Source organism: Bos grunniens, chromosome 5 (assembly GCF_055505025.1).
Source record: "Bos grunniens cultivar Pamir isolate PY7600 chromosome 5, Bosgru_T2T1.0, whole genome shotgun sequence".
In the NCBI taxonomy this organism is placed as follows: domain Eukaryota; kingdom Metazoa; phylum Chordata; class Mammalia; order Artiodactyla; family Bovidae; genus Bos; species Bos grunniens.
The window spans coordinates 87,088,414-87,101,751 of NC_141169.1; the positions used below are offsets into that span (position 1 = coordinate 87,088,414).

Below are 13,338 nucleotides of genomic sequence, written 5' to 3' on the forward strand. Positions count from 1 at the left end.
TAGCAGAGTATATGATATATTTAATTGCTCAACTAACAGAAGTTATATCATGATTTTTCTATGTCAACTCTAAGGATAAGTATTTTAAATAACCCCAAATGTAGGAATGTTTTTTGCCTATGTCAAAATTAAGTGCAAGAAGCAATCAGGATTAGCAATTAATTTGGTTGTTTATCTTGTTGAGTATAACTTGAAATAATGTTTACAAACCCTCTAAACCAGTCAACACGTTTTGTACTGAGATAAATTCTCCTCCTCCAAATCAGATGCCGTAAGACTTAAAATGTCTACAAGATAATTGTACATTTTATATCTGGGATTTGGACAGCTTTTCTGGATTTCAGACTAATACGAAAAATTTAACATTCATCCAATTTCTGAGATTTGTCTTAACTATGCAGATCAAGTAATAGTGCTTTTCAAAAAGGAAATGAAGTGGCTTTAAGAGAAACTTGAAGAATAATCCTCAAAAAGCTCTTGATGCAGCTGTTCTATCATGTGTAACAAACATCTGAATTTACTTCCTGAATGTGCTCATTATTTGATAGCTGCATATCACATAAGGAACATAGCTTTCATGAATGCTCCCTGGGAATTAGGACTCACAGATATGTTTGTAACTTCTTTATATCCATTAAATTGAAATAGAAAACTTTAGGTTTCATATTTGGGAAGGGGTTAATTTGTCAAAAGCAACGCCGTTATACCTTTGGATATCTTATGAGGCAGAAATCATCGTTTTCCCTTGAGAAGACATCCAGCACAAACAGTAGCAATCGATTTCAAAGAGGGAAGAATTCAAGTTCTTTACTCAAGGTCAGAAGTTTTGTTGAGGGCACTGACCACCATCTTCCAGTGGGGCGGTGAAGTTAAAAGCCATTCATTCATTCATTCATTCATTCAATGGCATTGAACAAGCATCATATTAAAATGCTTTTAAATTATTTAATTGAAATTAACTTTCATCAAGGAGTGGTTATCTTTATGAGAAGATCATCCCCTTCAATCAGGCTCCTGGCTGAGGCATGGGAGCATGTGTGGAGCTGTGATATCGACTGAGTCAGCCCTGCTAGCCCTTGGGAGGAAGATGCCATTCTGTTGCACAAAGCATTGTGCTAGGCGATGGGGAGGGACAACGGTGAATCGCTTTTACCACTAGACGTTATGTATAGATCTCTAGATCTCATGGGATTCCCTGGTGACTCAGTGGTAAAGAATCCTCTTTCCAGTGCAGGGGATATAGATTTGATCACTGGGTTGGGAAGTTCCCCTGGAGAAGGAAATGACAACCCACTCCAGTGTTCTTGCCTGGGAAGTCCTATGGACAGAGGGGCCTGGCGGGCTACAGTCCACAGGGTCGCAAAGAGTAGGACAGGACTTAGTGACCAAACAACAACAATTAGATCCCAATAGAATAGCGGGCAAATTGCAGTTGCTACCCAGTTCTGATTGTGTCTTGATCACTTTCTCTTAAAAGAATTTCAGACATTTTTGTACTTATTTTTAAGATGACGGCAGAAACCTTGACGTGACCTACAATGTCACTTTTTATGTTTTAGGATCTACCTGCCCCTCCAGACTCAGCACACACAGTTCTCTGCCTTGCAACCTAAATTCTAGACATGTCCTTTTCAGACCAATTCATGTGTGCTCTTTCAGGCAGCAGAGTCTCTGCTTCTATCTTCTCCCTTTCCACCAAATTCAGCTTAAATTCTTACTTAACATCTTAGAAAAATTGTCAATTTCTCAGGGAATCCTCCCTTAATAGGTTAAAATTTCATTATACCATGTACCTCCTTTGAACATATACTATATTTAAATTTTACATTTACTTAAACATTTATTTGATTGTTTTCCTCACCAGCTAAACTTTAAAGACCATGAGGGCAAAGACAGTGTCTGCTTTTAGTCATTTTATCTCCAGTGCCTGGGACAGTGCCTGACACATAGATACTCAAAAAAATTTTCTCAATGGGTAAAGGGATAAATGAATGAATGAATAACACAATATACAAACAAAAATGCTATATTCCATAAAAAATGTTTGGGAGTTTGGAACTCCCAAAGCACTATGGGAGTTCAGAGGAATAAATGAATTTCCCAAATAACTAACACAGGATACTTGAAAGTAACAACTATAGCTGCATTCTGTAAAGGTACAGAGTGAAAATCTTGCCATATCAGATTGGATGATGCAAGCCCTGGCATTCCACAATTACTGAGCATCTGTCCTATATGGGGCACTCTATTAGGCACTTCAGTGAACCACTCAGATAAGAATTATACTCCTCATCACTAGTTTATGATTCTGGTGCTATCAGTCCAAAAAGTGACCTTGGAATTCTCATTTTAAAAAATCCCTCTGAAATTACATTTTTGTCCTTTGGAAGAACTACTTAATTTGCTGGTATTTCATTTGAGGAGCCCTGGGCCTTGATTATTATTGGGCAGTGGCCTTAGGGTCCTGAGAGGTTACCCTTAGTAACTCTCTGGTGTTGACAAGGTGAAAAGTGTTAAAACTGCCATGGAAATCATCACATCTTCAAATCACTTAAACCTGTCTTGCTAATGAAAGTCTGCCATGCCCGGCCTGTGTCAGTCCCTAGGGCAATCTGTAGGAGGAAGAAACCCCAAGTGTGGATGAACTCCAGCCCTGCTAGGGAAGGGTTGGAGGTGCCTGGCTATGTCTCTCAGGTCTTCGGAGGCACTTTGACTTCTGTCTTCATCTCATGCAGGGTTTCTAGTCTATTTGGAGGAGACAGCTGTCTTCTGATACCTTTTGAGCGCTCAGCATCTTGACCTTTCATTCACTTCCACTTAATAGGTGGTTCTTTTTTTTTCCTCATCTTTTGATAAATGTCCTGGAGTTCCACAGCCCTGCCCATGCTCTGCCAGTGACGTCACCCCGTGGTGGTTATAGCTCTATAGCTGCTGGTGAAGACCTTTCTTGGAAAAGGAACCAGGCCCAGTAGGCTCTGTGCCAGCTGTGTCCAGCTTCCTCCATAAACCCACAGTTGTTGGGATGTTCTCTGCAGCGCAGATCGCTTCTTCTTTAATCACTGGTAATAATGAAGTTTTTGTCATATTAAAGGGGAAAGAAGAGAAGCGATTGAGAATAGTTTGAGAGGATGACTGTGTTGTCCCTCAGGTCCAGCGACAAGAGGACTACAATGGGTAGCTTTCAGAACTACATATGGTCTTCCTTCCGAGGGAGTTGATTAAGCGACTCCGGATGAAATTGAAATCCTGTGATTTGACCTTTGTCTGGCCTGGGAGGGCTGCAATTCGCATAACAATTTCCTTTTGTTCTTTGTTTGGAGTTATTAATCCAACATGAGCCTCGAATTAATCAGGGGTAGTGCGTAGCTCCATTTCTAATTCACAGCTCCACTGCTTGTGTCTTTTTTAATTAAGGCCGAATGATAGCAAGCCTTAGCTCTGATTGCCACACTTGCTAACCACACATTGAGGGATGAAGAGGCTAAACAGGCAGAAGGAGATTACGTCAAGGTTTCACTTAATTGTTTTCTTCCTTTAAGTAAAGAGCACTGACTGAACCTTGTTAATTCTGGCCTGGGAGAACTCCTTTTACAAGTGTTACTTGTCTTGACTTTGGGATGCGGTGGAGACAAATTCAAGTTCTCCTTAGTACCCTCAGGTATAATGACCAAAGGGATTACCCAAGTCACTGTTGCAGTTATAGATTGAAACTCTTCATGGGAGATGGGAGGTTGGTTCGTCATGGGGCCCATGTCACAGAACTTTGACCCTTGGTTGCCTATACATTAGGGCTTCCCTGGTGACTCAGATGGTAAAGAGTCTCCCTGCAATGCAGGAGACCTGGGTTCAATCCCTGAGTTGTGAAGATCCCCACTCCAGTATTCTTGCCTAGAGAACTCCATGGACAGAGGCGCCTATCAGGCTATAGTCAATGGGGTCACAAAGAATCCAACACAACTGAGCAACTAACACTTTCACACTTTACCTATACAGGGGTTGATACCTCTGAAGCTCTAAGGACTGTTCAACATTGCTCAGTCAAAACTTTGTAAAATGAATAAATTGGAAATGTGTCTAATGTGACTTAATTTATTCTAGAATTCAGTATCATATGGTTCTGTCTTCTACTTCCTTGGAAAGGATGTAATTACTAGAAGGACCTAATTGTAGTTTAGCTTTACCAAGTAGGCTTTGCTACAGTGTGGAACCCAGGATGTATCATGTGGAATTTTAGTAATAACTTTTTCCCTTTGGTAAAAGTTATTAATTGCCTCCATTCCTTCAACTGCTTCTCATGTTTTAGAAGGGAAATATGATATACAGATATATATCAAATGATAAGTAAAATTGAACTCCAATTTACTATGCACCTCCCTGAAGAAAATGGCTCCTTAAAGAAAATCAGCTCTGAGACTCGAAATCATTTAATTAACCACTGTTCCAGTGAACTTAAGATCTCTGTACAACTCCACAGGTAACTTATTCCTCCCTCCAAATGTCTTACTAATCTGGAAGAAATTGACTCTTCATTACCCTAGAGTTCAAGCTTGGGCAGAGGTGTAGAGTGAAGTAAATACAACAGCCTAATTGGTGCATGATATTTTCCTTTGTGAGACTCAGGTTTTAGAATAAACAAACAAGCAATGGAAAGTTTGACCAGGTAGTCTATATGGTTCTTTTCATCTTTAAAACTGTAATTCTGTTTACATATTCCATCAAATCCCAGATTTGGTCATTTATTTCACTGATCTTTGTTTTGTCTGTCTATGAAAATAGTCGGCTTCCACTGGCTAGTTCAGTTCAGTTTAGTTCAGTCGCTCAGTCATGTCCGACTCTTTGTGACCTCATGAATCGCAGCACGCCAGGCCTCCCTGTCCATCAACAACTCCTGGAGTTCACTCAAACTCATATCCGTCGAGTCGGTGATGCCATCCAGCCATCTCATCCTCTATCGTCCCTTTTTCCTCCTGCCCCCAATCCCTCCCAGCATCAGAGTCTTTTCCAATGAGTCAACTCTTCTCATGAGGTGGTCAAAGTACTGGACTTTCAGCTTTAGCATCATTCCTTCCAAAGAACACCCAGAGCTGATCTCCTTTAGAATGTACTGGTTGGATCTCCTTGCAGTCCAAGAGACTCTCAAGAGTCTTCTCCAACACCACAGTTCAAAAGCATCAAATCTTCAGTGCTCAGCTTTCTTCACAGTCCAACTCTCACATCCATACATGACCACTGGAAAAACCATAGCCTTGACTAGATGGACCTTTGTTGGCAAAGTAACATCTCTGCTTTTCAATATGCTATCTAGCTAGAGATGTATGTATATTTTCTACAGGATTAAAGTCTGGGTAATGTTTTAAATTTAAACGTATTATTGTGTTTCAAACTGACCTCCTCTTATGGTTGCACTCAGTGTTACATTGTTTTTGTTGATATGTGAATCCCTCCAGGCTCCTCAGTTCATGGACTGTTCATGGAATTCTGCAGGCAAAAATGCTGGAGTGGGTAGCCATTCCTTTCTCCAGGGGATCTTCCCAACCCAGGGATTGAACCCAACCTGGGTCTCTTACATTGCAGGAGAAGCCCATATTGTTCTTATTGATATGTGAATTAAGAATTACCTGTGAAAGGGTAAATTAAAGAACAGAATTCATTTTGTAGAGGAAAGGACACTGAACTGGAAGGTAGGGAACCTTAGGTCAGGTCATAGCTCTGTTCTTACTTGCTGTGTGCCCTAAAGTGTTTATGTCTTATTTCCAACTTAGGTAGAATTAGGAAGAATAAACCCGAGTTTTCTTCCAATGTTGACTTTCTATAATTCTGATAGTTTTTATTATGATTAGGACTTTGGGTCAGATACATCAGATGTATTGAATGTTGTGTTTTTCATTATAGAATGTTTTCAGCTCTTTATCGATAGATACATAAAAATATAGGTAACATTTCTAAGCAAATGATTAAAAAACAGCAACAAAATTCAGGAAAATGTATTTTCTTCTGCATTTTAAAATCTAATTTTTGACTTTTAGAATAACAGGCAGTGAAAGTGACCAATAAGATTGGGCTGAAAATATCTTGGCAAAAGAATATAGGAAGATAAAGGGAGATGGGGATGTGAAGGGAGGTTTAATAGGATGAGGATGATTTGAGCATGTTTATAGGTTAAACTCCAGTACTTTGGCCACCTCATGCCAAGAGTTGACTCATTGGAAAAGACTCTGATGCTGGGAGGGATTGGGGTCAGGAGGAGAAGGAGACCACAGAGGATGAGATGGCTGGATGGCATCACTGACTCGATGGACGTGAGTCTGAGTGAACTCCGGGAGTTGGTGATGGACAGGGAGGCCTGGCGTGCTGCGATTCATGGGGTCGCAAAGAGTTGGACACGACTGAGCTACTGAACTGCACTGATAGGTTAAGAAGAATGATTTGATAGAACAGAAGATACACTCAAGATGGGGAGAATTGATGAAGCAAAGTCCCAACATGAGGTGAGCCGAATGGATTCGAACTACTGGTGGTGGTGGTGGGGTTAACTTCAAATAGAGGGAGAAAGACCCTTCTCTGACCCTGCAGAGACATTGATTAGGTGCATTCCAGAAGTGATGTGTGTATGGATGGGGCAGGTAGGACCTAACTAAGGGAAGTGAGGTCATCTGAATGTGGTGGGGTGGTTTGTTAAAGAGAGAGGTAAAGGTTTGAGACAGCTACAAAAGGGAGTGAGAGGAGGTGAGAAAGGCAACTCAAGGAATCTTGAATGGGCTTCAAGCCCAGGTGTATGTGGGGTTCTGGCAAGCGTCTGCGCTGTTGTATAATTTTCTCTGGCTGTGTTCAGCTGCCCCAGGAGGTCGGGGAGTGGGAGGGGTGATGAGTTTCAGAAAAGGCAGACTGTAGACTTCACTGGGGAAGCTCCTGGGGAAGAGATGACAGGGGTAAAGAGGAATTGATATGCCTTGGTGCATTGATCATATTAATTACTCAATTTTGAAAGATAAACACAATTTTTGACAGTTTGAAGAGAGAGAGACAGAGGCTACAGGAATCTAGGTAATGCCTTGAAGTCAAATGTTCTTGTTCCTACACTCTATATTGTCATGTAATAGTTGAACACTTCCTCTTTCATTGTTGCCATCAAAATTATTGGATTGAGTCATTCAAAGGATTATATGGATGAGAACTTTTAAGGAAACTCAAAAGTAAACCTTGATTTTACTTTATGAGTAAATTTTGAGTAGATTTTGCTTATGGTAGATTTTGATTTATGAGTAGATTTTTATTTTATGGTAGAGGTCAAATGCATGGAAAATCTAGAAGCACAGTTTACCATATATTTATGCACACCAATCTTTGGCTTTTAGTACTGTGTCACTGCCTTTTGCTCTTTTCCTCTCTTGGCTGAGATTCAAACAATAATTTTAACCTTTGGGAAAGGCTGGTAGCCCTATGCAAGTCAAGATATTATTGCCACATTTCCAAACTGTGGATGCCAAACTCTTTGGGGTTGTGATATACCCAGATGGTCTTCATTTTTTGCATTTCTGCAAATGTTATTAACAAATACAACAATTTTTCCTCCAAAGTCATTAGAGCCCATTTGGCACCTTCTCTAGTCTGTCCTACTTGTTACCTTTTAATTACTTTGTGAGAGGATCTAGTGGTCTTGTTGTTGCTGAGGGCCAAATGACCAAGGGGTTAATGGTTTTCCTGTCCCTGGCCAATTGGTTTTTAGTCAGTAGTTATTTATGGGGAAGTCCAGGGACCATTAGTTTTCAAGTATGCACAGCTGTACTCTTCACAATTGCTAGTCCATAAGCAAATGTGGACTTACTTTTTGTGTACAGTTGGTTTTTTTTTTCCCCCCGATTGGTTATGCCATTTATGAATGATTCTTGATGCAAAACATGGCACTGGATTCTATTTTATTATTTGGATTCCATATTTCATAGGATGCTGTCATCTTGATTTAGACAAGGCACAAGAGTACACACCTCCTGCCACTAGTGACAGATTGTTCCTGTGTAGCAAAATATCAAATCGCACCCACCGCGTATTAGCTGTACCAATCTCCATACACTGGCGTAGGTGCTGATGATCCTCATTGTAAAATCAGTGACCGGTTGGCCTTGGTCTTTTCCTGTGTCCTGCTCTGTTCTTTTGGACATAAGGTAGAGATTACTATTAATGGTTCTTTCAGTTTCTAGGAGCTCCTCCCTCTGTGCTGTCTTACTGTGATTTTTTTTTTTTTCCTGCCCTCATTGAATGGTAGTCTTTGATGTCACACAAGAGAATACTGTTGGCTAACAGTCTGGAGACTGCTTCATTTGAGCTAACCACCACATGAAAACAAATGTGATCCATCATATTTCATTAACTAGCTGTCCTCCTTTTGGTTGCCCTTTTTTGATGTCAGAGTGCATCCTGACAGGAATCAGAAAGATATGTGTGATTAAGAACAGTAATAATGCTTATTGCATTGTATTGTAAATTACCTTCCTGGGCCCTGCTACTTTATCAGCCCCACTGGCATTGGCTCCCGTACATTTTTGACTACTCAGTATATACAGTGTATTAGCGCAATGGAGATCATTATGTGGCCTGTATTTGAGTCATTTTTATTTAAGATGCCAAACAATAAGCTGTTGATTGGGGGAACAAGAGGCGAACAATAATGTTCTGTGTCACATAATACACCACCATTTTCCAGCTTTGCTTTAGAAGGGCCCTCTTTATTGTTTTTGTATAAAAATGGTTCTTAGGAGGAGGAATATTTTGCTGAGGTATGTCATTATTTTGCAAATTTCTATTATCTCATCATGTTGTCTTCATTGTAAATTGCAGCTAATTAGGAACCTAGTTAGAGCCCCAGCTTTGAGGCTGGCTTTTTTGTGAAAAGAGCCCACCGATTACCGCACTACAAGAGAGGAAGGGAGAGAAAAAGGAGATTAATCTGGTTACCTAGGCGACACTCGCTTCCATCTGCGAGGAACAATACATTTTTGTTTCCTTGGCTCAGTTCAGATCTGTTTTGTTTAGATGGAAAAAAAAAAAGAGAGAGAGAGAAAGAGAGAGAGAAAGAGAGAGAAAGAGAAGGAACCTAGCTGGACAACAATGCTGAATTCTGTCTAGCCCAGGCTTACAGGCTTGATTCCTCTGCAAGTTAGGGGTCTCAGGGGAGTGAGAAGATGAAAGAGATAAGCTCCAAAGTTGTCAAAGGTCATGACCTTGCCACACAAAGCCAGCAGTTTTACCTCTAAATCCCCTTCTCCCAAAAAAGCACTTAATGAAATAATATACTGTGCTTCTCAACACCCCATAGTCTATATTAAGGACTAAGGTCCCACAATTGTGCATTTAAAAGGAGTCATTTTTAATTTCATACTAAATTATCAGTGACTCTAAGAAGTTACTTATGGGTCCAGTTTTTGTCTCAGCAAGTTAACTTTGACTTTTCTAATTTTTTTTTTCTTTTTCCCAAGTAGCTTTCCCCAAACCTACTTTTTTTAAGGGAGGGGGAGGTGGTGACACATAATGTTTAAGTTATGATTTTACTTTCCAGTGAATAAAACAAAACTATGGAGTCAACCCCAGATTGAGACTTATTAAGCAACTTCCAGTTGCTTTTGTTGTATGTCAAACTTCTAAGTCTTTAGAATAGGATGGCCATTTATTTTGCTCGGGCGTCACGTGTGGGTGTTGCCAGACTGTTGGCGGCCTGTTATACAGTCACCAGAAAAAGGGCTGAGAATGGCAAAAAGTGAAAGAATCAGGCTAAAAGGCTCAGGAATCTCAGGGCTTCTTCAGGAGAACTGGCTAAACCCACAGTCTCTGATGAGCATAATGCTTTCAGCATCATATTTTCACTGGTTGGTATGCCATCCTGCATAATGAGTAGTTATCCAGGAAGGTGATGTGTGATGACATACAGTTAAAGGAGGCTCCAAGAGAGGAATGTTGGCTTATCTGTGTTTCTAGTCATAAAATGCATTGATTAAATCAGAGCAACTGGCTTATTTTAAAATACCCTGTAGAAACCATGCTCCACGCCCCTGAATGTCTCACCATTCCTCTTTCCAAAATACATTCTTAATAAAAGGAAAATAAATATTTTCATAAGAACTACAAGTTACTAATGGTACTCAGTTTGCAGTGTATACCAATAGGCTTTTCTCTTCAAAGGGGATTACCCATCTCTCTCGTCTAACTTGAAAAGATACTTACCCATATTATTCTGTATTTATCACTCATCTGGTCATCTAGAGCATCTGTATTCTTTCTTATCCTCATTACAGCATTAGCGCAATTCCAAATGATGCATCTCATATGATTTATAAGGAGTCCTATAAAACTGAAACAATTTTGAACTCATGCAATCCTAATTCATTCTAATATTAATACATTTTATAGATAAAAACAAAATCTTCTTTCTTTTCCCAAACTTACCCTCAAAATGATTCTTTGTTTTTTGACCCTTTGCAAGAAATAAGGGTCAGATACGCTTTCCAATTTACATGTGTACCTCAACTGAGACAAGATACGAATTAGTTTACTATAGCAAACCTTCCACAAGAGTCTTCTCCCAGGAACCTATTACTGGATAAGGTCAAATGACAACATACTGCATTGTTATTAAAAGCTGGAACCTCATTCTGAAGTTTGTGAAACCAGGGTTACTCTTGGCAATGGCAAGGACTAAATGTGCTGTTGTGTTTTAGAAATCCACTTCGAAACAGACAGATGATATGGTCTCTTGTTATCTGAAAATGAACTTTTTTTCATTTAAACTGTGAAGCCTTTTTAATCTTTAAGGGGACATGATCTCAATACCTTTTTTTAAATGAAGAATTGTAGTAAGTTACATAGTTATACAGAGAATGAGTTGTGGCAAGGAAGTCAGTACAGCTCAGAATAACTTTCTTGACAAAAAGTATTTGCATTCTAAGGATCCCCGTGTCTTTTTTTCATCTGTCTGTAGAGTCAGCCCATCCAACCCCTATTCTCAGCTTACCAGAGTCACATATGGAACTTAATTTCTTTATAAAGGCTTTGATTGATTATATGCTGAGAAGGTAAAGAAATGAAAATGAGAAAACTATTTAGCATGTGCAGAAGCATATTTTTGTTCATTTGAGATAAAACAGGATTCTTTAACCACAAAATATGTTAATCTAGCATGGGAATGCAATTATCATCAGATGAGATGGCAATAGCTACTTCCTTACCAGGATGACTGGTGTTAATAGACAGCAAAGAAGGGTGCATTTACCTGATGGATTTAGGAAGGATTTGGTACTTCTCTAATACCTAAGTGTCTCGTGGCTTCAATCCTGACTTATTGTTGCCTGCTCAAGGCCTTAGGTTCCCCCTCTTAGGAAGCAACTTCTAATATTCTGCCCTGAAAAAGTGGTTCCAAATGGATGCAGAGGAAAGAGTGCCACCTGCTGATTTGTCATCCTAAAGCAATTCTGATTTCCTTGGAGGCTTCTCAGACGAGATCTAGGAAAGCCTGATACTAATTTAGGTCAGAAATGACAAGCACAAAGCCTAGAGTGGTGAGGCTATAGGTCTATGAGTTGTCGGGTAGATTCGGAGGGATTGAAGGATTGATTGCAAAATATTTTCATTCAGTTCAAAATACTCAATATTGTGGGTCTTAAAACATTCAAAATTCATTTCATCAAGTTTTCACAGTTTTCTTCTTATTAGTTACAGGGAAACTTGTGGACAATAAGGAAGTGACTTCTTTGTCTTACGAAATTTCCTTGTCTGGAATTACTTCTGGACTCTTCTCGGGGTGGAAAACATGTCTAATCAAAGCCACTTTGTGACAGTGGGAGTTGCTGTCATCAACATGACTTTTTCTTCATTCTGTTTTGTAAGGAAACATGCTTCTTTCTTGTTGCCTGTGACACTATCAAAGAAGACAGCTTAAAGTAAAGTAAAAAGATGTATTAACTTGTCCCCTAAATGCATTTGCAAATTAAGCTTGTAGAAATTCATCATTTCTGTTTTTCCTGCTGAAGTTTGCAATCAGGGAAATTTGATAAGTTTTAAAACAATAATTGATATGTAATTGCTCACAAAATATTGAGAAGTTAGGAGAAGTCTAACTTGTCTAAGAAGTCTAATCTATGTCTAAGAAAGACATGAATTTCTAGCTGATGAATGCAAATTGAAGTAAGCCCCAGGAAGAATTTTCAATTGAGTGTGATTCTGACATCATATATATCAATGTACCTTTTTTATTGGCCACATCTGTAGCCATTTGTATCAGTTTGACCACACCTGGCTAATTGATAGAAGAAAACACTGTTTTTCTGAGTTAAATGACAGAGGGAATGGGCCCTAATAATACCCAGCCTTTAAAAATGACACCAAATAAACTATAATTTTAAAAATTGACCAAGATAACTTTTTAAATTATACTTAAGTATAAATTTAAGTATCAGGGTGGGCTGATGCATGCTTATCCAAAGTGAAACTCATCACCTATTGCAGTTTATTTATCCTTAATTGTTACTTGAGGACAGTTATTGTTAACCTGTGCCTCCAGGGTTAAGGTGATTTTATCCCTAATCAACTCAGGCATGATTCAGGTTGCAGGCACAGCAAGAAGAATGAGCAACCAAGGAGTTGTTACCACAAAGGAACAACTCTGAAAATGGGCTGGAGTCATCAATAGCTCTTTGTACTCTACAAATAGAAGTTGTCAAAAAAACAAACAAACAAACAAACAAACATATATATATATAATCTTTTTCTTTTGGAGAAATAAAAAGACAATAAATGGAAATAAAAAATAAGAAAATGTAGTCACAAAGCATTTATTTGTAGGGTTAGCAAAGTGAAACATATTTTCCAATCCTTAAAAAATAGGAAACTGTTACCATATCATTGATATGAGTGATCATGGTGGCTATTTTTATTTAGGTGAGATGAATCTGCATGTGTGTGTGTACACATACATGTGGGCATGTACACATATGCAGTATCAGGAACACTATTTTCTATTTTTGTGTGTTAGTTGCTTAGTTGTATCCGATTCTTTGTGACCCCATGGACTGTAGCCGGCCAGGCTCTTCTGTCCATGGGATTTCCCAGGCAAGAATAATGGCATGGGTTGCCATTTCCTTTGCCAGGTGATCTTTCCAACCCATGGATCGAACCCAGGTCTCTCACATTGTAGGCAGATTCTTTATCATCTGAGCCACAGAGGAATTTGACTAATTTCTGTAGCTGTTTTGTAAATAAGCAAACCTGCCCATGTATAAATAACTCCACCATATTATAGACTGTTTTCTAAATAGAACACTTTATTGCTATATCCTTGTTATGATTTTCCCA

General features: G+C 39.1%; 1 protein-coding gene across 46 annotated transcripts in view; it reads left to right on the top strand.

Annotated features, from left to right (window-relative positions):
- SOX5 (SRY-box transcription factor 5) overlaps positions 1–13,338 on the top strand; it is a 1,169,920-nt gene that overhangs the window by 620,242 nt on the left and 536,340 nt on the right. For 2 of the 46 annotated variants that reach the window (XM_086401760.1, XM_086401782.1), the window contains exon 1: positions 6,906–7,044. The exons of the other annotated variants lie outside the window; for them this stretch is intronic. The gene's annotated coding sequence lies outside the window, so the exon portion shown is untranslated. Of the gene's footprint in view, positions 1–6,905; positions 7,045–13,338 lie in introns of those variants that run through there. 46 annotated transcript variants of the gene reach the window in all.